Source organism: Phocoena sinus, chromosome 14 (genome assembly GCF_008692025.1).
Source record: "Phocoena sinus isolate mPhoSin1 chromosome 14, mPhoSin1.pri, whole genome shotgun sequence".
Classification (NCBI taxonomy): Eukaryota; Metazoa; Chordata; class Mammalia; order Artiodactyla; family Phocoenidae; genus Phocoena; species Phocoena sinus.
Window position 1 is genome coordinate 85,280,965 of NC_045776.1, and position 23,143 is coordinate 85,304,107.

General features: G+C 43.4%; 1 long non-coding RNA gene across 1 annotated transcript in view; it reads left to right on the plus strand.

Annotated features, from left to right (window-relative positions):
- The window catches only part of LOC116739106, a 143,334-nt gene extending 120,643 nt beyond the window's left edge, over positions 1-22,691 (plus strand). Inside the window, exon 3 of the long non-coding RNA XR_004345461.1 lies at positions 22,619-22,691. This is a non-coding gene — a long non-coding RNA (uncharacterized LOC116739106). The remainder of the gene's footprint in view (positions 1-22,618) is intronic.
- The last annotated feature ends 452 nt before the right edge of the window (positions 22,692-23,143 follow it).

The window sequence follows — 23,143 nt, forward strand, 5'->3', positions numbered from 1 at the left end:
TAATTTTTGTGAGTGGTGTAAGAGCGGGGTCTAATTTCATCCTTTTGCATGTGAATATCTAGTTTTCCCAATACCATTTATTGAAGAGACTATCCTTTCCCCATTGAGTATTCTTGGCTCCCCTGTCAAATATTAGTTGACCTTATATGTATGGATTTCTTTCTGGGCTCTCAATTCTGTTCCACTGATCTATACGTCTGCTTTTATGCCAGTACCATATTGTTTTGAGTATTGTAGCTTGGTGATAGAGCTTGAAGTAAGGAAGTGCGGTGCCTCTGGCTATATTTTTTTCTCAATATTGATTTGGCTATTTGGGGTCTTTTGTGGTTCCATACACATTGTAGGAATGTTTTTTTACAATTTTGTGAAAAATGCCCTTGGAATTTGGGTAGGGATTGCATGGAATCTATAAATGATTTTGGGTAGTATGGACATTTGAACAATGTTAACACATAAAACTTGAACATGGATAGCTTCCTATTTCTTTGTGTTCATGTGTATATTTTCTATGTGAACTTCTGACAATTGATGGTATAGCATGATTACACCTAACACATGGGATCGAAAGAAGTCAGGCAGATTCCTTTACCCATTCAGCTCCACACACCCATGGTTTTGTCTGCATCTGGCAGTCTTCATTGAGACTCTCCACCCTATGCATCCACGTCAGAATAAGAGCATCTGAGGTATCTGTCCACGGTCAAGTGTTTCATGAGGACACACAGCAGCGTTCACGCTCACACAGGCAGGGGATAGCATTTTGAAGTTGCTTTGAGAAAGACAGGACTGTTGTGTCAGGGTCAATTTCATGCTTAACACGCATAGGCAGTGTTTTACCTTTTGCATTTTTAGGGTCTCAGGAAAGGTCACATCCAACCCTTGACTATCTTCTTCATTCACCTCAAAGATTTTGGAATTTCACACTGGAAGCTCAGCTCCTCTGTGTATCCTCTGATGCTACCCTGTGACAATAACAGAATATTCAACCAGAATGTTTCAAACAAAAAGTGATTATTAACACACCAAAAAGCTTGGCAGTTTCAGATTAGGTCCAGCAGTTCTCCCAGGTCTCCAAGAACTCAGGTTCCCTCTGTCTTTCTACTGAACCCACTGCATATTGGTTGATCCTTACTCTTGTCTCCTTGTGGTCACAACATGGCTGCCAGAGATCCTCACATCAATCACATCCTCACTTGTTTACATTCAAAGACAGGAAGATGGCAAACTTTGGTTTCCTTTTTTTTTTTTTTTTCTTTAAGTAAGGAAAAGCTTTACTAAAGCCCCCATCGATGCCCTCTAGTATTTCTGGCCACATTACTGATGTGATGACCAAAGGTCTTGGCATAACGCTTGGCGCATTGTTGGAGCTTAGTAATGGCGGCCTGCAAGCTGGCTACATTTTTCTTAAAATACAGTCACCTGTTTGTTGCTCAGGTTGCCATCAGCCTGTCAATTAAGGTATCTCTGATATAAAACTCATGGTAATGAACAGGGTCACGTTATAAGTTTATTAACAAAACATTTGGTGAGCAAATGCAAATTAGTTGTACAAACAAGGGTAAAGAGTGGGAATATGACAACATCCAAGGGAAAATAATCATGGAAAGAAAGATGAAAACGGGCTATTGACCCAAAAGGATAATGAGAATTCATTATCATTATTCATTATCATCATTCATTATTCATTGTTTCCTAATGTTGAACGGTCTTATTTGAATTATCTTAGCTACTGTATTTGACAGCAAAACCATATCTCTTTTCTAAATTTCATAATTCAAACTTTAACACAATCTTAAATTCCCCTCAATTAACACTGAAGAGGTTTAGCTGAACTTCTGAGTCCGTAGTGGCGTTTTCTTTGCAAAAGACGCGAGGCTCCAGAAAGAGAGAACCCTGCATTCAGTCACGCTCAAACCTGCCTGGCACCGTCAGTTCTTCCAGAAAAATGTCTTCTCCTCTTTCATCTTAGGCCCAAGATCAGTAAAGGGGTAACAGGAAGTTGTCCATCCTAGAGTCGTAACCTGTGCTCCAGCCTGTCCTGATACAGGGAATGAGCCCGTGTTTTGTCTTGGGGAAGGGCTTAACTTTGGCTGCGAGTTTCATACTGAAGACACAGCCTCAGATCCAGTGTGGTGCCCAGGAGGCCTCTGAGGACAGAAGAGGTTCTCTGATCTCGGAGGGATGGATTCAGAGCATTCCTGCCTGAGACAGGGCGGTGGGCAGTGAGATAAACACCGAGCAGACTTCATACAGGCCTGGGTCCTGCTGGACCGGGGTCTTGCCCCTCCCCTGATCTGCGGGGCGGATCGTGGTTGCCCTAAGCCGCGGTGACCCCACCCGCTTTGTTCCGTGCCTGGACCACGGTTGGGCATGTGATGCAGTCCTAGCCCAAGACAGACAGGGGCTCAGAGGTGGGAGGAAAGCTCCTAGATAAACCAGTCTTTTCAGGAGAAATTCTTTCCGGGAGTGAGGGAAGGGGTGACCTTACCCATCACATTTCATGTTTGGGAGGCTAATGCCTGCGAGTTTGATGTTTGAAGTCACCCATTTCCAGGCCTTCTGGACAGACTAACAGAAATGCAGAGACAGGGCCCGAGATCTCTGATACCTTCCAGGAGCTGAAAAACCGTGGAGACCCCCTCCCCTCTGCCTCCCCCCACAGGCTGCTGCTCATGGGAAGAATTTTTTAAAATCTCTGTTATTATGGCTCTGTCCCTTGGGACTCTGATCACCTCAGTGACACAAAATGTAATTGCTACTAACAGACTTTTCTAGTTAGATTCTTCTGCTTCTTGCAAAGGCTCTGGGCTTAAGGCCAGGTCTCTCTAGGTTAAAAACAGTATTAGCAAATGTTAGAGGTGTTCAGGATTTCTGCCTTCAAAATGATTTTTTTTCCCCTTGTTATAATGGAAAGGATTGAAAGAGAATTGAAGAGGGAATACAATTTCTCACTATGTGGTTCTCAGTTCTAATGTTCTGTCTGGGGCCGGGGAGGGAGGTCCCCTAAAATCACACTGGGCACCACCCAGGGGAGTCCCAACACTTTAGGAAATGCTGTTTAATATATAGTGAGTAGAATCAACATTTTTTTTCTACAATACCAAGGAAAACGAAATATTTAGGTCAAAACAGAAGGTTTCAGAGGGTATGAACTCTTGCATTACTCATCACGACCTTCGTAAATGGTGGTTTTAGTGATTATGGAATGCACACAGGCACACGAGACTGTGGATTATTTATTTTAATTTTTTTGATTCAATAGTTGTATAGATTATACTCCATTTAAAGTTATTACAAAATACTGGCTATATCTCCCTATGCTGTGTACAATATATCTTTGTTGCTTACCTGTTTTATACATAATAGTTTGTACCTCTTCATCCCATACTCCATCTTGCCCCTCCCCGCTTCGCTCTCCCCACTGGTCTCTTCTCTATATCTGTGAGTTTGTTTCTCTTTTGTTAGATACATCTTTTTGTCTTCTTCTTACAGCTTTTCCTAACTTTCAGCATTTTCGGTCACATTGTTGACTTTTGCCTTATTTACCACAATATAACAAATAATAGTATTAATGTTACTTAAAATTATCTGGAAACAGGCTTATTTAACTTAAATACAGAGAATTAGGAAATGGCATCTACCCTACGGTTGGAAAACCACTGTCACTCACTGTAAGAAGAAGACAATTATAAATTAAATACAACTTGGGCAGTCTACAAATAATAAATGCTGGAGAGGGTGTGGAGAAAAGGGAACCCTCCTGCGCTGTTGATGGGAATGCAAATTGGTGCAGACCCTATGGAAAACAGTATGGAGTTTCCTAAAAAAACTAAAAATAGAGCTACCATGTGATGGAGCAATCCCACTCCTGGGCATATATCTGGAGAAGACTCTAGTTAGAAAAGATACATGCACCCCAATGTTAATAGTAGCACTATTTACAATAGCCAAGACATGGAAACAACCTAAATGTCCATCAGCAGTTGAATAAAGAAGATGCAAGATATATATATGTGTGTGTGTGTGTGTGTGTGTGTGTGTGTGTGTGTATGTGTGTGCGCGCACACATAATGGAATATAAATACATGGAATATTACTCAGCCATAAAAAAGAATGAAATAATGCCCCTTTCAGCACCATGGATGGATCTAGAGATGATCGTGCTAAGTGAAGTAAATCAGATAAAGACAAACATCACATGATATTTGATCACTTATATGTGGAATCTCAAAAAGTGATACAAACGAACTTACAAAACAGAAATAGACTCACAGACACACAGAACGGACTTGTGGTTACCAAAGGGGGAGAGGGGGTGGGGAAGGGATAAATTAGGAGTTTGGGATTAGCAGATACAAACTACTATATATGAAATAGACAAACAACAAGACCCTGTTGCATAGCACGGGGACCTAGATTCAGTATCATGTAATAAACCACAACGGAGAATAATCTGAAATTTGGAGACTGGTTATCCCGTTTGAAGTTTTGTCTTTATGTCAAAGTCAGGTTTCACTGCCAATGAGCAGCCACGTTAAGACAGCGTAGGTCCCGTGATTTGATCATTTTTTGCTACAAGCAAAGGCCCTATGCATCTGGGTTTTGATTCTAGAAAAGGTTGTGGTCGAAGGCGGTTGCCCCAACTCTTTTCCAAGAAGAAAGATGGTAACTGGACCCCTGCAGTCCTCTGGGTTGAGCTGAAGGGGAGGAGAAGCAGTAAAAGAGAGCAAAGTGAGCACATTTCTCAGGCAGGGTTTCCAAGTTTGTTTTGACAGTTGGACGGGTTTACGTCAGTGACCGCTACTGCTGCTGCAAGTACCTGCATTTATGTTCCGATTACACTGACAGAGCGGAGAGCACCAGAGCCAGCAATTTCTATGCTGTAGGTGGAGGATGGCTCCCGGTGAATTTCAGATTCTTAAAGCGTTTTACTTTAGTGGATCCATGGCACAAAGAATTGGGGGAGAAACATATTAGAGGAAAAGCACATCCCAAATGAGAACAGTTGAGGATAGGAGGCTCCCGCCATTTATTGGATTCATTACAGAACATTACAGCAGGTTGTAATATTTGTTCTGCTGCTGTGGTGTAACTGGTGAAATGAAAAGGTGCGTCAGGGGAGTGCACAGAGGACGTTGTTCTTATTTCTTTCATCTTCTTAAAGGGCTGGGCGGATTCTACCAAGGCAGGGATAGAAAGTCATATCACATTCATTTAATATGGGAAACAACAGTCAGGTTATGAGCCAGAGATATTTTGGCCTCGGAACAATAACTCTATTGATTGGGTCAAATGTGTTTAACTCCGACAGCAAGACATCCCGTCTACGTGAAATTATTGTGACTGCAAACAGCCAACAGAGGCAGGTGCAACCTCTGAGCTAGAGGGAGTGTGGCGGGTAGACCAGATGCCCCGAATGCCTGGCTTTCTGTTCTGACTTCTATATGGATATTGATGGAATGGCACAGATAGAGATCCCACAGATACTGGAGGACAGTCCCAAAGTCCCCCAGTTAGAATTTCTCGAGTGCTTTAAGGTCGGAACCCCAGCTACCAAATCCATATGGGTGCCTGGGGGCCATTTTGAGACCACGTGTGGAACATTAAAAGTACAACACATAACGTTTCTCTCCACATCCGCAACAGCACATACAGGGGGCATCTGGGATGGAGCCATCTCACGTCTGTATAATCACATTCAAAGGTGATGGGCCCAACTGGCCTGTGGGTTGAAGTTAAATCAGAATTTTGCCCAAGAGGGAGAGGAAGAGCAAAAGGCACGTAGATAATTGGCTCAAGTAACATATTACGCTTCTTGAGAGTCGCAAGGAATGGAAATTGGAATGTGTAAATGAGAGAACAGTGGTTAGAGTTCACAGAAGCCCCGCTCACACACCTGAGAGATCCTGCTTCTTCCCCGTCCTTCAGTGCAGCCTCACTCACTCCCTGCCATGCATCAGACACTTTTCCTTCCCTCTCATGTGCCCGTCAGTGGTTGGAGTCTGAGTTTCTCAGTCAATAAAGTTTGTTGAATTTTGTCAGAGGCTGCTGCTAAGAAAAGCAGGAACTATTCCAGAGTGTAGCTAGAGAGGTGAAATAAAATGTGTTTCCCTGGGGGAAATAAAAGATGCTCTCGTGATCCTAGAATGTCCAAAATAAAGGTAAGACTCTCTAGGTTTTCCTCTTTGGGGCTCCTGGCCCCATCTTAGGCTAGCATTTTCTTTCTGTGGGCATTTAACAAGTTATTGCCCATAGAGGCTGCAGGATGGATGGCCCTGCTAATCTTTCAAACCAGAGAAGTCATGACACCTCCCTAAACAGAGAGGATCATGGAATATTAATGCTGTTGTTAATATCAAGCATCCAAACCCATGGGATGGTGTTACAAGGACACACGCCTCTCCTTGTGGGACCCAATGGGGCAACCACAGGATTTCCTTCTCCTCCACTTTCCTCCTGTTTGCACATCCCATCTATCTCCGTCAATGGTCAGGACCAGAAGGTCCAATCTCTTTGGACACGTTGTTTATCGGCTGAAAAAGTAAGACATGTGGAAGGTGGGTCCTTGTGAAAGGCTCCCAGAGATGACAGGTCACTGTTTCCTGAACTTCTCTCCACCAAGGATGACTTTATTTTCCCCTACACCGTACCCATGATTTAAAAGGGAACAGTCATCACGATGATACTAACCTTCTTTGTGGAGCACTTGCCACGGGCCAGGAACTCCTTTAAGAGCTGGATATCTATAGCTCATTTTAACTTCACGGCAGCCCCGGGAAGCGGGTCCTGTTATTGTCACAGATGCTCTGAAAAGAAGCAGGAGGAAGTAAATGACTTCCCATGTCACGGGGACAGTGGGAAGCCAAGGCAGGACTCTTGAGCTCTGTCTGTATGTTTCTGGACACACAAACGTATCCATTCTCTACTGTATTATAAGGAGGACGGAGGGTGCTTCAGGGCATGGACGCTAGAGCCAGATTGGCTGGGTCGGTGCCTGTCTTTGCAGCTTATCGCCTGTGTGACCTTGGGCAAAAGCTTCTTAATTCTCTGCTCCCTCGTTTGTGTATCTGTAAATGAAGACTCAATGAGGTAAAGTGCTAGGACAGTACTGGTACCCACTAAGTACTATATAGGTGTTTATTATTATTGTAACTATTGTTATCATCATCAATCAATTTATTTGGGTTTTTCTGTGTTTCTACTCCCAAGCTGTTCAAATGTCACCTTCTCAGGGAAGCATTTCCAGGCTACCTGATTTAAAATAGCAATCTCCACCGACAAAAATCCCAATCCCCCTTATGGCTTCATTCATCTGTATTTGTGTTCCTGTGACGTACAATATACTTTATCTCGTTGGCTTTTCTACCTTCCTCTTCTCAAACGGAAGCTCCGTGAAGGCAGAATCCTTTGTCTGCTTTTCTCCCTGCCACCTCTGCCTGCCTAGAACAGTGCCCCATGAAGGGGTTCAATCGACATTTGGTGGATAGATTTAACGCGACACCGGGAGCCCAATCAGGGTTGCTCACTGCCAACCTCAGAAGCCCTCAGTGGGCTTTTCCCAGAAGGCACTGCTCGGTTCGGCAAGATGGCCTTTGGGGGAGCCACTTGGCCCTCAAGAAATCCCTCCTCCCTCTTGGCAAAGGATCCTGCACAACATCTGGCACGATTTTGCCACATCCCGCAACTTGCAAATCGACCGTTCTACAGCCAACTGTAATATTAGTCTTGCTGTCTGCTAGAGGAAACCGCCTTCAACAGCAAGGTTTTCCAAACTTTAGAGCTCCAGGATCAGAATTAATTCAGTGATAACGTCATGACATTCTGGCTGCACGATGGTTTCTAGGAAGCAAGGTGGTGATGCTAAGAACCAAACTGAAGAGTGTGTGCATAAAAGGAGACTTCACAGGTGCACAGAGGCTTGGCATTCGCGGGTTAGATAGTACAGGAAGGTATGTTGAATATAAACTTTGCCTTACGCCCAGCTGGAGAGTAGGAAGGGCATGCCCCTTGGGTGAAGGAGTCAACGTGATCTTCTTGAGGACCCTGAGGAGAGAGAAGGGCGGGGGCCGCCCTCAGCCGTCATTTCACAGAGTCCCCCTGGCCCGTGGGCTTTCAGATGAGGGCTTGGAGCTCCTGAACAAACCTCTTCAAAGGCTGGGGTGGGCTGTGACATGCTGCCTTACGTGGAAAACCAGACAACAGAGCAGTGAGTGCCGTTCACATGCCAAGCCCCAGCTGTGTCAGTTTTATCCCACCGAGATCTTAGATCGTTAGCAGTTAATCATTCGTTCTCTGCCTCTGGGACCAAATGGTATCTTTTTGTCCTCTCTCTGTGTTTTTCATTTCCAAACTGTGCCTCGCTTCTCTAGTTTGCAAAATGGCTGTAACAATACCAACTTCACAGGTGGTTGTGAAGATTAAATATATTAATATTTAAAGTACTTAGAATAAAGTCTGGGACCTAGTATGTGCTTACGGAGTCTATGCTATTACTGTTATTATTATCCTTTTTTTTCATGCTGTCATCGCGTTTTCTCCGTCTGGTTTCTCAGCTGCCCCTTGGCTTTGAGGTTTCCGGGTACAAGGTAAGCCCATGTCACTGATGGATGGACTATCAAGGAGGCAGCATCTGATTGGCCTGGCTGAGGTCAGGTGTTTATTTCTGGACCAGTCATCTGGGACCGGGAGATGAGGTCAGAATGTAATAAGAGTAGGGAGGCTTCCGTCAGGCCCGGGGTGGGGCTAGCTTTCGAAAATGGAGTAATAGAGGGGACGGATGACGGGCATTTCTTGTTCAGCAGTTCTTTAATTTCACGTAGTTTTTCCCTATCTGGAGTGCAAGCTCCTTAGATGTCACAACTATGCACCCGTGTTCTCCAGCACCTGAGCAGCCCAGGGCTTTGCATATATTATGCACTTAGCACTCTAGACCTCATGGACACACCTGTCTCTGCATGACCTGTTCCCCATCCACCTCTCTGCTCCCTGCTCTCAAGCCACCATGGCCCTTCCAGCTCTTTCATCAACAAGCCAAGCTCATTCCTACCTCAGGACCTTAGCACATGCTATTTGCTATTCTCTCCCCCTGAAATACTTGTACTCCTGATTCTTACATTGATGACTTTTTCTGATTTCTTAGGTCTTACCTGGAATGGCAGCTCCTCAGAGAGCCCCTTCCAAAATGGCCTGGAACTCAGTCACTCTCCTATCTCATGCATCTCAAAATAATCACCATGCTCTGTAATTATCCCACCCCTTTACTTTTTACTTGTTCTCTTTCTCCCCTACCTTGACTGTAAACCCCATAAAGACATGGACCCTGTTTCTATTGTTTGTCATCATTTAACCCAGAACAATGCCAGACATATAACAGATGCCCTAAACATAATCCTTAAATAAATGAATAGACAATTATAGATTCTCTCTTATCAGGTGAAAATTCTTTATACCGTCTCCCCCTCTTTTCCTAAAAATATCATATATGATTTATACTGCAGATTCTCATGACCTTAGGGGTGGCAACAGCCAATAATTTTTCATGTTTTCACTCAGATTCTCATGTACCACCTCAACCTGAAACTGAACTGAAACCACACCTTTTGGTCAGTCTATCTTTACTAAGTAATTGGAGTCAGGATTAATAACCCCAATTCCCATGTATCCAGAATCACCAGCAAGTTCTGTTGAACAGAGAGGTATTGACATCCCTGAGAAGCCCACCTGGGCTTGCAGGACTGAGGACCAGCCCCTCTGCCTCCTGAGTGTGCTGTTCTTGGACTTAGCAGCCCCTGCCCCACGTGATGTGGTGACCCCTGTGCTTGGCTGACTTTTTAATTATGGGAGACTCAGGAAGTGGTGGGTCTGGCTGACATGTTCTCTCTGGCTCAGGGCCCAGTGCAGAGCTGGTGCCCAGTAAGTATCTGCTGAATAAATGAATGTGAGAATATGTGTGAATAAAGTCTGCACTTGTTTTTCTTTTGCAAGAAACTCAGTAAGCGTATTAGTTATCCATTATTGTATAAAACTCACCTCCAGAAATGAGAGGTTTCGTGTAATGATCTTTGATCATCACTTATGGTGTCTGTGGGTGAGGAATTCAGGAATGGCTTGATCAAGCCGTTCTGCTTCTCCATCTCTCATGATGTTGGTATCAGGTTTGGGCTGGGGCTTCAGTTGTCTGAAGGTCTGACTGGGGTTAGTTGCTAGGTAGGAAAATCCACTCCCAAAGTGACACTCACCTGACTGGGAAGTTAGTGCTGACATGTTAGTCAGAAGCTGTCTGTGAGCAGCATTAAAGGCGGATTAAATACAGCCTTTTAACTAAATACGGCCATGGATCTGACAGCTTCCCAAAGCCAACGCAACCATGTTTGGTGTTTCTCTTTTTACTTTTATCTGTAATTTTTTTTTTAAAAACTTGCCTGTTGAGGAAATGAACATTGACAAATAACAGAATAAACAGACGATCCTCACAAGCACCAGATAGAGTTCATCTTTCATACAGCTCTAATTATATCTTCCTCTTTAATGCCTATCAACAAATACTATAAAACACAGACATCAGCCTCCGATAATACATTTTCCTACCTTCCAGGCACTGGTAATTCCTCAGAGTTGAGAGGGAGTAAACACCAGTTTGGCCAGACCCTCTGGAAAGCTAACAGCAGACATTTTTTTTTTTTTTTTTTTGCGGCACGCAGGCCTTTCACTGTTGTGGCCTCTCCTGTTGCGGAGCACAGGCTCCGGACGCGCAGGCTCAGCGGCCATGGCTCACGGGCCCAGCCCCTCGGCGGCATGTGGGATCTTCCCGGACCGGGGCACGGACCCGTGTCCCCTGCATCGGCAGGCGGACTCTCAACCAATGCGCCACTAGGGAAGCCCACAGCAGCCATTTTTAATTTGTCCTGGGGCCAAATGATATTTCAACAATTTATTCAAATATAGTTATCCCCAAATAACACTTGATTTGGTTCATCTGAGGTTAGAAGAATGGAAAGAGCGGGGAACTTCTAACACTGACCTCATCCTCAACGTGCGCCCACCACGATATCTGTGCCCTGAACCTTATGTTCCAGCAAAACTGGAAAGACCTTGCATCTCACTGGACTGGAGTCTGTGTTGGGTCCCTTGTCTGAAGACACTGAAATGTGAGCCAGGGGCGTCCATCTCAAGTACTTACAAGGGCTTGGTCGTATCTCTATATAAAATGTTCTGATATTTCTAAAAGGGGCACATTTGGGGGGCATACAAGACACTCAGGGTAATAATTCTATACTTTCACAGAAACATATGAGCTCTACCCCTTTTCTGTAAAAAATCGACCCTATTGGTCTAGATTTTGTTTATCCACTTTGGAAAGTAAACATAGGAGAAAAAAACCCCTCACTTTCCCCTTAACTCGATTTCAAGTAAGAGCAAAAGTAGAGCCTAAGGATGAATTGGAACTCACCTCCCCCCTCAGATGAAGGCACATGGTGGGGCAGGGGAGGGACCTGGTAACTGGAGAGCAGGTGCCTCTTCTCCCCCCGACCCCCTGCTGTTGTCCTGGTGTCTATATGCAGATTGTTGTACATATATAAGGACTTACCAGAAATAGAGAGAATCACTACGTTTGCCTTTCTGCCTTGTTTCCACGTCAGACACAGATTGCATCCGTTTGCGCTGTGTTCCATCTGGCCAAGTCCCAGGAGTGTCAGCGATGTGCTTGACGTCAATGGCTGATCACTCCTATCATTTCGTACCTCTCCCAGCTCTGCCCTGTCTCTGAGAGGCTCATGTCATAGGTTGTGTCTCCTAATCTTGCTTCTCTTCCATATCCCAGGGTCTGGACCAGGATGGTTGGGGGCTGTCAGAGGAGAAAGGTGGAATCAGGGGGCTTGAAGTTGGAGAGAGGAAAAGCGTGGAGCCACCCCTCTCCATGTAAAGCCCCCTCCCTGGATCCTAAAAATGGGAAAAGGCAGAAAAACAGATTTCCCCTCGAGCGTCCAGAAGGATCCAGGCTTAGCTGTATCTTGATTGTACCTACTGAGACCCAGGTCAGACTTCTCGCCTCCAGAACTGTAAGAGGATGATTTTGTGTTGTTTTAGGGAGGATGGAGTTTCAAGAGGATAGATTTACTTGGGGTCTGTAGACTACTGTTGCCATCTTGAGGGCAATTGGGGTAGAGTGTGAGCCATGGGAAGAAAAAGGGACAGAGAACAGCTCCCCCAGACTCCTGCAAAGTGCTTGTTCAGACCAGGGCAATATTTTTGGTATCTTTATTTTGCGCCCAATCTTTGGAGCATTGTGGATGCTCAGGTCAAAGGGAAGAATGAATGAAACTTCCCTTAAAGTGAAGTTGAGGTCTTTTCTCTAGAGACTGAGACAAATGGACCTACTTGTTGCTAATGCAGCTCTGGGATTGAAACACACATGGATATTGAAAATAATTTCCATGTCCACATAAAGTAAGAACCGAGATGTACCAAACATGAATTGTGTGTGCCAAGGAGGAAATGCAGGTGGTCAATAGGCACAAGAAAAGACGCTCAACATCCCTAGTCATCGGGGAAAATGCAAATCAAAACCACAATAAGATATCACCTCACCCTTGTCAGAATGGCTGTCATCACAAAGACGATAAATAATAAATTTTGGCAAAAGGATATGGAGACAAGGGAAGCCTCACACACTGTGGGTGGGAATGTAAATTGGTGCAGCCATTACGGAAAACAATATGGAGGTTTCTCAAAAAACTAAAAACAGGACTACCATATGATCCAACAATTCCACTTCTGGGCATATACCCATAAAAAACCAAAACCACTAAATTCAAAAGATATCTGCACCCCAACGTTCATAGCAGCACTATTTACAGTAGGCAAGATATGGAAGCAACCTGAGTGTCCATCAACAGATGAATGGATAAAAAAGATATGGCGCACACACACACATACACACACACACACACACACACACACAGTGGAATACTACTCGGCCATAAAAAAGAATGAAATTTTGCCATTTGCAGCAACATAGATGGACTTTGAGGGCATTATGAGGTAGGGGAGGGGAGGGTACAAGCTATTGGGTGTAAGGTAGGCTGAAGGCTGTACGTACAACACGAGGAATATAGCCAATGTTTTTTAATAGCTGTAATGGAAAGTAACCTTTAAAAATTGTATATTGAGAGTCTGCCTGCCGATGCAGGGGACACGGGTTCGTGCCCCGGTCCGGGAAGATCCCATATGTCACGGAGCGGCTGGGCCCGTGAGCCATGGCCGCTGAGCCTGCGCGTCCGGAGCCTGTGCTCCGCAACGGGAGAGGCCACAACAGTGAGAGGCCCGCGTACCGCAAAAAAAAAAAAATTGTATAAAATTTTTTTTAATTAAAAAAAGTAAAACAAATAACATTACCTCATTAAAACAACCTTAACTGTGTGATGGGCACTGCCCTGTGCATCCTATGTATTTTATCTCATTAACAACCCGCACATACCAGTGAGAGTTTGCGGTTTTATCATTTTATAGGTGAGGACTGAGGCTTAAAGGGGAAACGAAAGCTCCCTTGGGTCACAGAGCAATTTAGTGGTGAAGTCAGGACTGAGACCCAGGCTTCTCAAATCCAGAATCCAAGATTTTAACCACAAGGTTTAATCTCAAGGGCGACATCACACAGAATAAGGTCATAATGCCACCACTTCCCTTTCCAGGACAAATACAAAGAATCAGAGAGTAGAAGATGAGCGATAGTCAGTCAGTGGTTTTCTGGATCGTAAAGGATCCCAGTCTTAAAAATGTCAGTAACAATTACACATGTGACTTTTTCACATTTTTTCAACTTTTTAAGATATTCCCTTTGGTTCCTAAAATGTGGTGAAAGATTAGTACTTAGATAACCTGGAAGATAATAATTGAACTAGAAATTTCACGCTCAGGGAGCTTTCAGGGTGAACTTCTGGGGAAGGGTCAATTATGGAGACATTACAGCAACCTTTCCTGGGGCCGGAAGGGAACCAACACCCTGGGTTCACACACCCTGCATCCCCTGGAGGAATGCATTTGAGACTCATACATATTTATTTTACATATTAGAGGAAATGTCAGCTTTTTTTTCTTTTCCTCCTGTTAACTTAACATGCAGGAAAGTAAATGACCCGTAAAGAAGAAGAAATGATTTTCTGTACCACGAAAACCTTTAAATATGCAAACATTTCAATACCTGATAGAACAGGTCATAAAGTGAGTTTGCTGCGTTTTCTTGACAGAGGTTTTACAAGGTTTTACAAGGGTTTTGGTTGCGGAGCACAGGCTCCGGACGCGCAGGCTCAGCGGCCATGGCTCACGGGCCCAGCCACTCCGCGGCATGTGGGATCTTCCCGGACCGGGGCACGAACCCGTGTCCCCTGCATCGGCAGGCGGACTCTCAACCACTGCGCCACCAGGGAAGCCCGCGTTTCTGTTTTTATTGGACAGAAAAACATTTCCCAGAAGCACCAAAATGCTCCTTAGCCTCTCACTGGTCAGGATTGAGTCACTTGCTCACCTGTGCCTTCAAAGGAGGTTGCAAATGTGAGTGTCTGTGATTTTTCAGCCAAAATTGCAGGAGATGGGCTCAGCCTACAAGGACTAGTGTTGGCCACAGCACCTCAGGTAGAAAAAGTGATGAAAAGCCTCCAGATTAGGCCTGCCAATCTTATTATGTTTGTGGCAATTTTCACTTTATGACTTTGTTCTGGATCTTCTCAACATATTTAGGGAGGCAGAGGAAAACGACAGAGGAAAAAAAAGTTTCCCTTGTTAATTTAAATAAGTACGGCTCATGTTCAGTGGTGCAGGCCTTGTGTCAGTGACTTTATGGGAAATGTGGAGAAGAGCAGCCTACCTCCGCTCTCAATGCCAAGCGGACGTAGGCTCACACGGGATTTTGTAAGTGTTGCTGTAGGTACAGGGTGGGATGGGGGCTACCACAGTCCTCTATGAGAAAGTGGGAATATAGGAGGGGGCTCTGGAAGCATCTTCACGGTTGCTTGGCTAGACTCTGCCTGTTGGAGATGGAAGGAAGAGTGCTCCGGGCTAGGCAGGACTGAGGAAAAGCCTGGAGGTGAGGGAAGGCCTTGTCTTATTTACCAAATGTTGACAAATCCAGTTTATTTACCTTTTGTTTTTGTTTCCTTTAACTTTTTATTTTATATTGGAGTATAGTTGATTAACAATGTTGTGTTAGTTTCAGTTGCACAGCAAAGTGATTCAGTTATACATGTACATGTATCTGTTCTTTTTCAAATTCTTTTCCTAATTAGTTTGTTACATATTATTGAGCAGAGTTCCCTGTGCTATACAGTAGGTCCTTGCTGGTTTTACATATAGCAGTGTGGACGTGTCAATCCCAAACTCCCTGACTGTCCCTCCCCCCACCCTTCCCTCCTGGTAACCATAAGTTCCTTCTCTATGTCTGCAAGTCTGTTTCTGCTTTGTAAATAAGTTCATTTGTATCATTTATTTTAGATTCCGCATATAAGTGATATCATACGATATTTCCCTTTGTCCAACTTACATCATTCAGTATGATAATCTCTAGGTCCATCCATTTTGCAGAAAAGGACATTATTCCATTCTTTTTAATGGCTAAGTAATATTCCAGTGTGTGTGTGTGTGTGTGTGTGTGTGTGTGTGTGTGTGTGTGTATACATATATATATATATATATATATATATATATATATATATGCCATATCTTCTTTATCCATTCTTCTGTCAATGGACATTTAGGTTGCTTGCATGTCTTGGCTATTGTAAATAGCCAAGACAAATCCAGTTTAGACGGAGTAGGAGGGAGAACTCAGAGGTGGGGCAGGAAATGCAGGCTGGGGCCATCTTTAGAAAGTCTTGGAATCCAGTCTCAGAAGTGGGTAGGTATGTAATAGTCTAGGGAATATAGAATATAGAGGTGACAGTAAGGGGCACAGATTTCCACAACTCTGGCTGCTGAACCTTGCTCATGGACATTGCCAGGGAAACACATCTTTACTCTGTGTCTGTGCATGGGTGTATGTTGTGTCTGTGTGACGTGTGTGCATGTACATATATGTAGGTGTGTGCAGGTATAAGTGTGTGTGCATGGGTGTATGTTGTGTCTGTGTGACGTGTGTGCATGTACATATATGCAGGTTTGTGTGCACATGTGTTTCTGTGTGAGTGTTTACATGCATGTGTGTGTGACTTTGACCTTCACCTGGAGATCACTCACTATCATTTTTTGAAACTTACCTTCTGGCTGAACCAAAGTCGTGGTCATAGCAGAGGCATAGAGCCCCGTGAATCAGCTGAGCTGCCTCACAATTGCTTCTATGGAATATATAGACTTAGGTCTCAGGATCTTCTTTTCTAAGCCTCATGCTTCGAATATTGGGGGAAATGCACTTTTCAGAACATGAGTTTTTATTTGTGGCTATTTGGACCAACACGTGGTCATTTTAAAGTTCCCCAAACTAATCAAAATTTATCAGTCATCCTTAGACCTCATTTGAAGACCAAGAGGCCTTCCTCTGAGAGGTGAAAGTTACCATGCACATCAAGTTACATAACGCAAGTTTTCTAACATATCACAACCAAATAAACGGCAAACGGAGAAGAAAGTGAATCAACACAGCCTCCCCTTCAACAGACTTCCGTTTTAGGACTACCCTCATTTTGTGGAATCCTGTTCTTTTCAATGAAGATGATTAAATAAATATATAATTAAATGTGGTTCAGGGCTTCCATCATTGGAAATCTTTTCCTTGTTATCCATTCGCAATGTAGAATACAGACGGCATGTGGCCTGTGTTTTGTTTTGGCGAGTAAGATCAACTCAGTTCATCCGGGTTGTCTTTTTTTTTTTTTGCAGTTTTGTGCCCTGTTTCTTTTTTTTTTTTTTTTTTAACATCTTTATTGGAGTATAATTGCTTTACAATGGTGTGTTAATCTCTGCTTTATAACAAAGTGAATCAGCTATACATATACATATGTTCCCATATCTCTTCCCTCTTGCATCTCCCTCCCTCCCACCCTCCCTATCTGCCCTGTTTCTTATACAGGTTGCCCAGGGTTCGGCTGGGATCTGCTGGACCGTGACATTTGCATAAGATGGTTTGAAAGCCCCTTTTTTCTCTGTGGACGTCTAAAGCCTTCCCCCAGTGTTTTGAGGATTCCTGAGGCTTATCATCCTATAGTCGCGTCTCCCTTTGGCTTTTATTTCTAAGCTTTTCTCTCACTTGCAAGCTGAAAACCCCAGGTTTAAAACTCAGTGCCTTCCTTCATTTTCACACCATCTTTACTTACACAAAGCATTTATGAGTTGTGTAGAATCTGGTGAAGTGAGGTGGTGGGCAGAGGAGGCAAAGGAAGGGTTTCCGTTACAGAAACACGCAAATTGAATGTAAGGCATCTCTGTTCATAAACCTACACTTAAAACATCCTCTGGTTACTCACCCATAGGGAAACGTCTTCAGAATCCCTTGTTCCAACTATCTATGGGACTCCTCTCTCTTGGCCAAGTCCACTAAACTTGAATATGCAGGGCGTAAGGGCACCAGCAGAAAGGCTAGGCAGGGGCAGAAATTCACCCCATGCTCTGCTTACCGACATCCTGCAGTGGGCTAGCCCGTGTTCGGTGTCTCCCCTGCCCTTCCCTGCCTAACACGCTCTATTCCCACCCTAAATCTTAGACGTAGTGCCACAATTCTTATTTTCTCATGAGGAACAGTCAAACAATGCTTTTTGTTTTGCTTTGGTTTGCTTGTTTCTTTTGTGTTAATACCTATAATCCCAGCATATTCAGCCCAGACACCTAGCCACGTGTGTTCTAACGCAAAAGGGATTGAGAATGCAGGAGGGACACGATAAGGAACACAGGTTTCCAAGACTGTAAGTAAACTGTGGGAAACACCAACAGAAACCCTTTGCCTAGATACTCTTTTGAATGGCGGCCCTACAGCAGGGACTAATTCTACCTACATTGACCATCTTTGCATTTCATAATTCCTAGTACTAAGCGATTTTTTAAAAAGATTCTTGTGTACTAGAATGAATGTTCTATCAAAAGCAACTTCCTTTCTGCATGAATATTTCTTATCTGCGGGATGTCTTTGAGTTTCGGCAGTAATACTTTAGCCTTGCATCAATTCGATATCTCCATGTTAAACACTTAAATTGTACTCCTTGAGGTCGTTTTGAAATGGATTCTGTCCGCTAATGGGATCGAACCAGCTGGCTGTGTGTGGCAGTTTTATGATTTCACTTTTTCACCTTTGAGCTGACTGTATTCTGATGAATCTGGACTCGTCTTGGCCATAATCCCACAGAACAGGGTGAATTCATGGATAAGATGATTTGAACTATGAGAAGTCAGACTCTTTTAAGGGATTATCAAATGATTCGACATGTCACAAGGCGCCTTAACCATTTTTCAATGAAAATCTAAACTTTTGGAAGAAAACTTGGAAAGAAATGGCATGAATCACTGTGTTTAAAAAAAGTCGAAGTTAGACATGTACAACCTCACAGAGTCAAATAATTCAATAAGGCTTATTATTTATATTTTTTACCCCAAATTCTTACTAATTCTAAGTGATTTGTTTTTAGAGTAATTTCAACATCCAGTATATTCTGATTACATCCCTATGCCTTTTTCTTTTTAATTTTATTTTCGGCTACGTTGGGTCTTCGCTGCTGTGTGCGGGCTTTCTCTAGTTGCGGCAAGCAGGGGCTACTCTTCGTTGCGGTGCACGGGCTTCTCATTGAGGTGGCTTCTCTTGTTGCAGAGCACGGCTCTAGGCCCGTGGGCTTCAGTAGTTGTGGCACACGGGCTCAGTAGTTGTGGCTCACGAGCTCTGCAGTGCAGGCTCAGTAGTTGTGGCCCACAGGCTTAGTTGCTCCGTGGCATGTGGGATCTTCCCAGACCAGGGCTCGAACCCGTGTCCCCTGCATTGGCAGGCGGATGCTTAACCACTGTGCCACCAGGGAAGCCCCCATCCCTATGTCTTGATCTTTATTATTTTTCTTTTATAAATTTTCTTCTCTCTGCAAAGCTGTAATTCCTTCAGGTTGCTTTTCGTTATGTGTTTGCTTGTTTCAGTGTGTACCTTTGGGCTGGAAGATTTCCTCATGGATGTGAACCCCGCTGACTCCCATTTACGAGTAAGGGACATGGTGGAGAATGTCCAGTGCAGGCAGGGCTGGGCTATTTCATTGAACCGTTGATGCCAGTACCTTGGTGTCTTTCCCAGTTAGCTCCTGCAATTCCTCAGAGGTGGATCTTGTGAACACGGTGTGGAAGGCGTGGTCTGGCAGTCATCACTCTGGAGCCCAGCTGGTGAGGAGGGCTGTGCGTCTCATCAGGGTTCAGAAAGCCCTGATGGTATTGAGTATAATAGCTCACCTTCAAGTGTACCTGAGCCCCCTCCCTTTTCAGTCATCACAGGAAAGAAATCATGTGTTCTGCCACATTTGGGAAGGATGAAAGGCGCTAGAGAAGGGATCCAGCTTCTTCAGCAAATCCTCTTGCTGCCAGCCCTGCCTGTCCAGCTGCTTCTGGTGTCAGGATTCCTGAACCTCTGAGGGGTTCTTTGGAATAAACTGGGTGGACGCTTAGCTCTTCCCTGTTGGAATATGATTGAGCTTAGCGTCCAGCCGTTTTTGTTCCTGTGGTCTCCTTTGTCTCTCTTAGTCTTTGTTGATTTACTCCTTAAAAATAAAATCAATTCACAGTTATTGTTGCAGCAATTTGGGAGGGAGTGAAAATAATTCACGGAGGCCACCTTCCACTTTAATCAAACACAGATCCCCTGACTTTTAACACATTTTGTCTACATGAACGATCTTGGCGTAAACAGCATTCTAAAGCAGTGTTAATTTCAAACTTTCCGTATGAATTAATTCAACTTAAAGTCTTTTTTAGCCCCTTAAATTAATTGTCAATCTCACCTATTCCACGATGTTCTAGTTTCACCTTTTAGTTCCTTTTAATCAGAAAAAAAAAGAAGAAAGACATAAGTATTTAATATCATAGCTTCCTTGTTTAATTTTCTTTTTTTTTATTAGTTGGTCAGAGTTTGATTGCAAGCCAAGGTTTCTAAGAGGAAAAAAAAAAAAGCAAAGAGCAAGCATAAAAGTAAAGACATATTGTTTTTCTTCTCTGACTTGCTATCTGTAAGTTTCCCTGTGCCCTTCATTCTGGCAAAAATTAAAATTCATCTCAGTCAAGGAACACACACAGCATAGCACCTGTATAGTCTAGCGAGACCAAGGCAAAAGGCCACCGATAACGTGCATTTTCCATCTAAAAGACAACTTCATTCAATGGATTTTTTTATACTAAATAATGATAATTAATCCTTGGATCTAAGCACACTAATACCACATGCTGATTAATTATCCAGTGACAAATAAGTAACAGTTACATTTTTTGGGACAGAATCAACCTAACAGAAATAGCCTTGGCCAGTGAATAAATGAATCCTTTTTTCTCAACAATTCAAATTATTACTGAACGTCTGTTAGCTCCCTTGCCTTCTAAGAATTATTTTAAACACTCTCCCCATCAGTCACCTCGTGGAAGAGGCTACATCTACAAAGTGATGGATTGTTGATATGTTTTTACACCTTTTACACTAAGAAAGTTCATCATTTATTGGGAAAATGGAAAATCAGCATTAGAGGGAAGATTTTTACACCTCCCTCCCTCCTTCCCATTCCTCTCTTCTTTTTCTCAGTGTTAGGTTTATGAGAAAGAGAAGAAGAAAAGAGAAAGCAAGAAAACAAAAAGGGAACGTTGGACTTTACAGTTAATTCCCTCTTGTGAATTATACACCTGCATCTTCCACTTTCCATCCATGGTTTGCATTTTCTCAAGTCATAGCATTGTTTCACTTTATCCACTTTATCCTTTCTCTAGAGCTACAACCTTACTTTCATTTTCTCCCAAGCTGCCCTTGAAAACTTTCTGAGAGACTCAGATTTTATCTCAATTTTACAGTGATTGCTATCTTGTTTCCAAAAAAAAAAAAACCAAATTGAGTCAGGAGAAAAACCAGATGACCATGCTGATGGAATCTCACACAAGGAGATTAATTGCAACCGCTTTGGAAGACTTGGGTGAAGTGATGAGCAATCCACAGAGTGCAGAGGAAACTAGAGTTAGCGGCGTTTGCAATGCACAGACTCCTTGGTATTTGTAAATATCCTCACGCTGGGCTGGTACATTGGGAACAGCCATCTGGATGTTCGGCTACATTTTTCATTTTTTTAGGTGGATTTTTAGATAGATAGAACTTTCAGCTTGATAGCATTTTTTTAGGTGGATTTTTAGATAGATAGAACTTTCAGCTTGACTTCTTATTCTTTTGGGTCTCGATAGCAGCAAGGCATGATACAATAAATTCAACAGTATTTTAAAATTCACACAGTACCAGACAACGAAATCCACAGTGTGGTGTGAATCTACTGTTAAGTGGTGTCATTGTATGTAGCTAGCACAAGAACCTATGTCAAAATATTGTCATGTGTTAAAAGTATGAATTCAGAGAATATGAACAGTTGAAACATATCACAGTTTCTGTAATCTGATTTTGGCATCTCACTGTTAAAAAATTTAGTTATGTCAAAATGGAATCACCTAGGTCTCCATCAACCTTTGATGGGACCGATTCCTTAAGAAACCCACTTATATATACACTACTGTATATAAAATAGATAATCAACAAGGACCTACTGTATAGCACAGGGAACTCTACTCAATATTCTGTAATAACCTATAATGGAAAAGAACCTGAAAAATAATGGATATATGTATACTATAATTGAAACACTTTTGCTGTACACCTGAAACTAACACCACATTGTAAATCAACTATACCCTAATATAAAATAAAAATTAAATTAAAAAAAAAGGGATCCACAGATAATCCGATCGAATGATGGTGAAAGAAGTCTAGTGCCTGGAAGTGGGGTGAAACTTTTCCTATTCTGTGTTTGTTCACATATAATTCTGAATTTACATCCACACAACAACGCAGGAGTGTCTGCACACAGAAGCCTGGAGCCCCCAGCACCCTCATCTTCTCGCGAGCAAGAACTTTCTTCTCCATCATGGGGTGAGGATAACAGCCTCCCTCGGCACTGGCTAGAGAGGCTGATGACAAAGCAGGCACCACCGCGTCTGTACAGATGAGTGAACAGCACAGCAGACGAGGAGCAGTCATCACTCAGAGTGGCATGGCCTCCACACCCCGGTGCTGCAGCCCTGATCTCAGGACTCTGAGCTCTGAGGACCAAGTGGAGACAGAGCGGCACAGAGATGATGCCCAGAGATGCCCTCCAGCCCCTTGGCACACACACAGCTGGCCATGACCCACAGCCGTGGCAGACAGCGCTGATCCCAGCCCCACATTTATTCCAGAACACTGTAATATCTCTTACTTCAAGAGTTATTATATTTAGTGAAATCCATTTTAATCAGAGAGGGGTGATGCCTCCCATTCTGATGCTCCTTCAAAATATGTAAAATATTGACCAGAGTAGCTTTTTCACAGATTGTTCAAAAACAGACCCTAGAGGGGCGACATCCCTTTCATGTGTTTTAAAATTATAATTTTTCCCAGGTCCAGAGAAGAAATTGGCCAGAGTATACAATAGTGTCTAAAGATGAAAGTGTCGGACACAGTTATTGCAGAGTGAAATCATTTTCTTCTGAAACTCTATGGATCTCAGTTTCTGCCAACAGTGCTTCTCTATACAAAGGTAAGCAGCCAACATGCAGTTTCCTGAAGAAGGATATTCATTCTAGGATCACATGTTTTCTAATGAAATGTTTATTGCATTCTCTGAGGCTTAAATAAATGTTGGCCTTTGACAGTCAGGTACAAGGGGATGTTTCCACTTCCCTTCAAGGATGTTAAATGTTCCCTCCAAGAATGACATGTGACAGCCCCTCCCACACAATGCCATACACCCGTGGTGTTACAGCTCGTCTCCTCACCCCGTTTTCTGGATAAGTTAAAAATAAAGGGTAAGGGCTTCCTTGGTGGCGCAGTGGTTGAGAGTCCGCCTGCCGATGCAGGGGACGCGGGTTCGTGTCCCGGTCCGGGAAGATCCCTACATGCCGCGGAGCGACTGGGCCTGTGAGC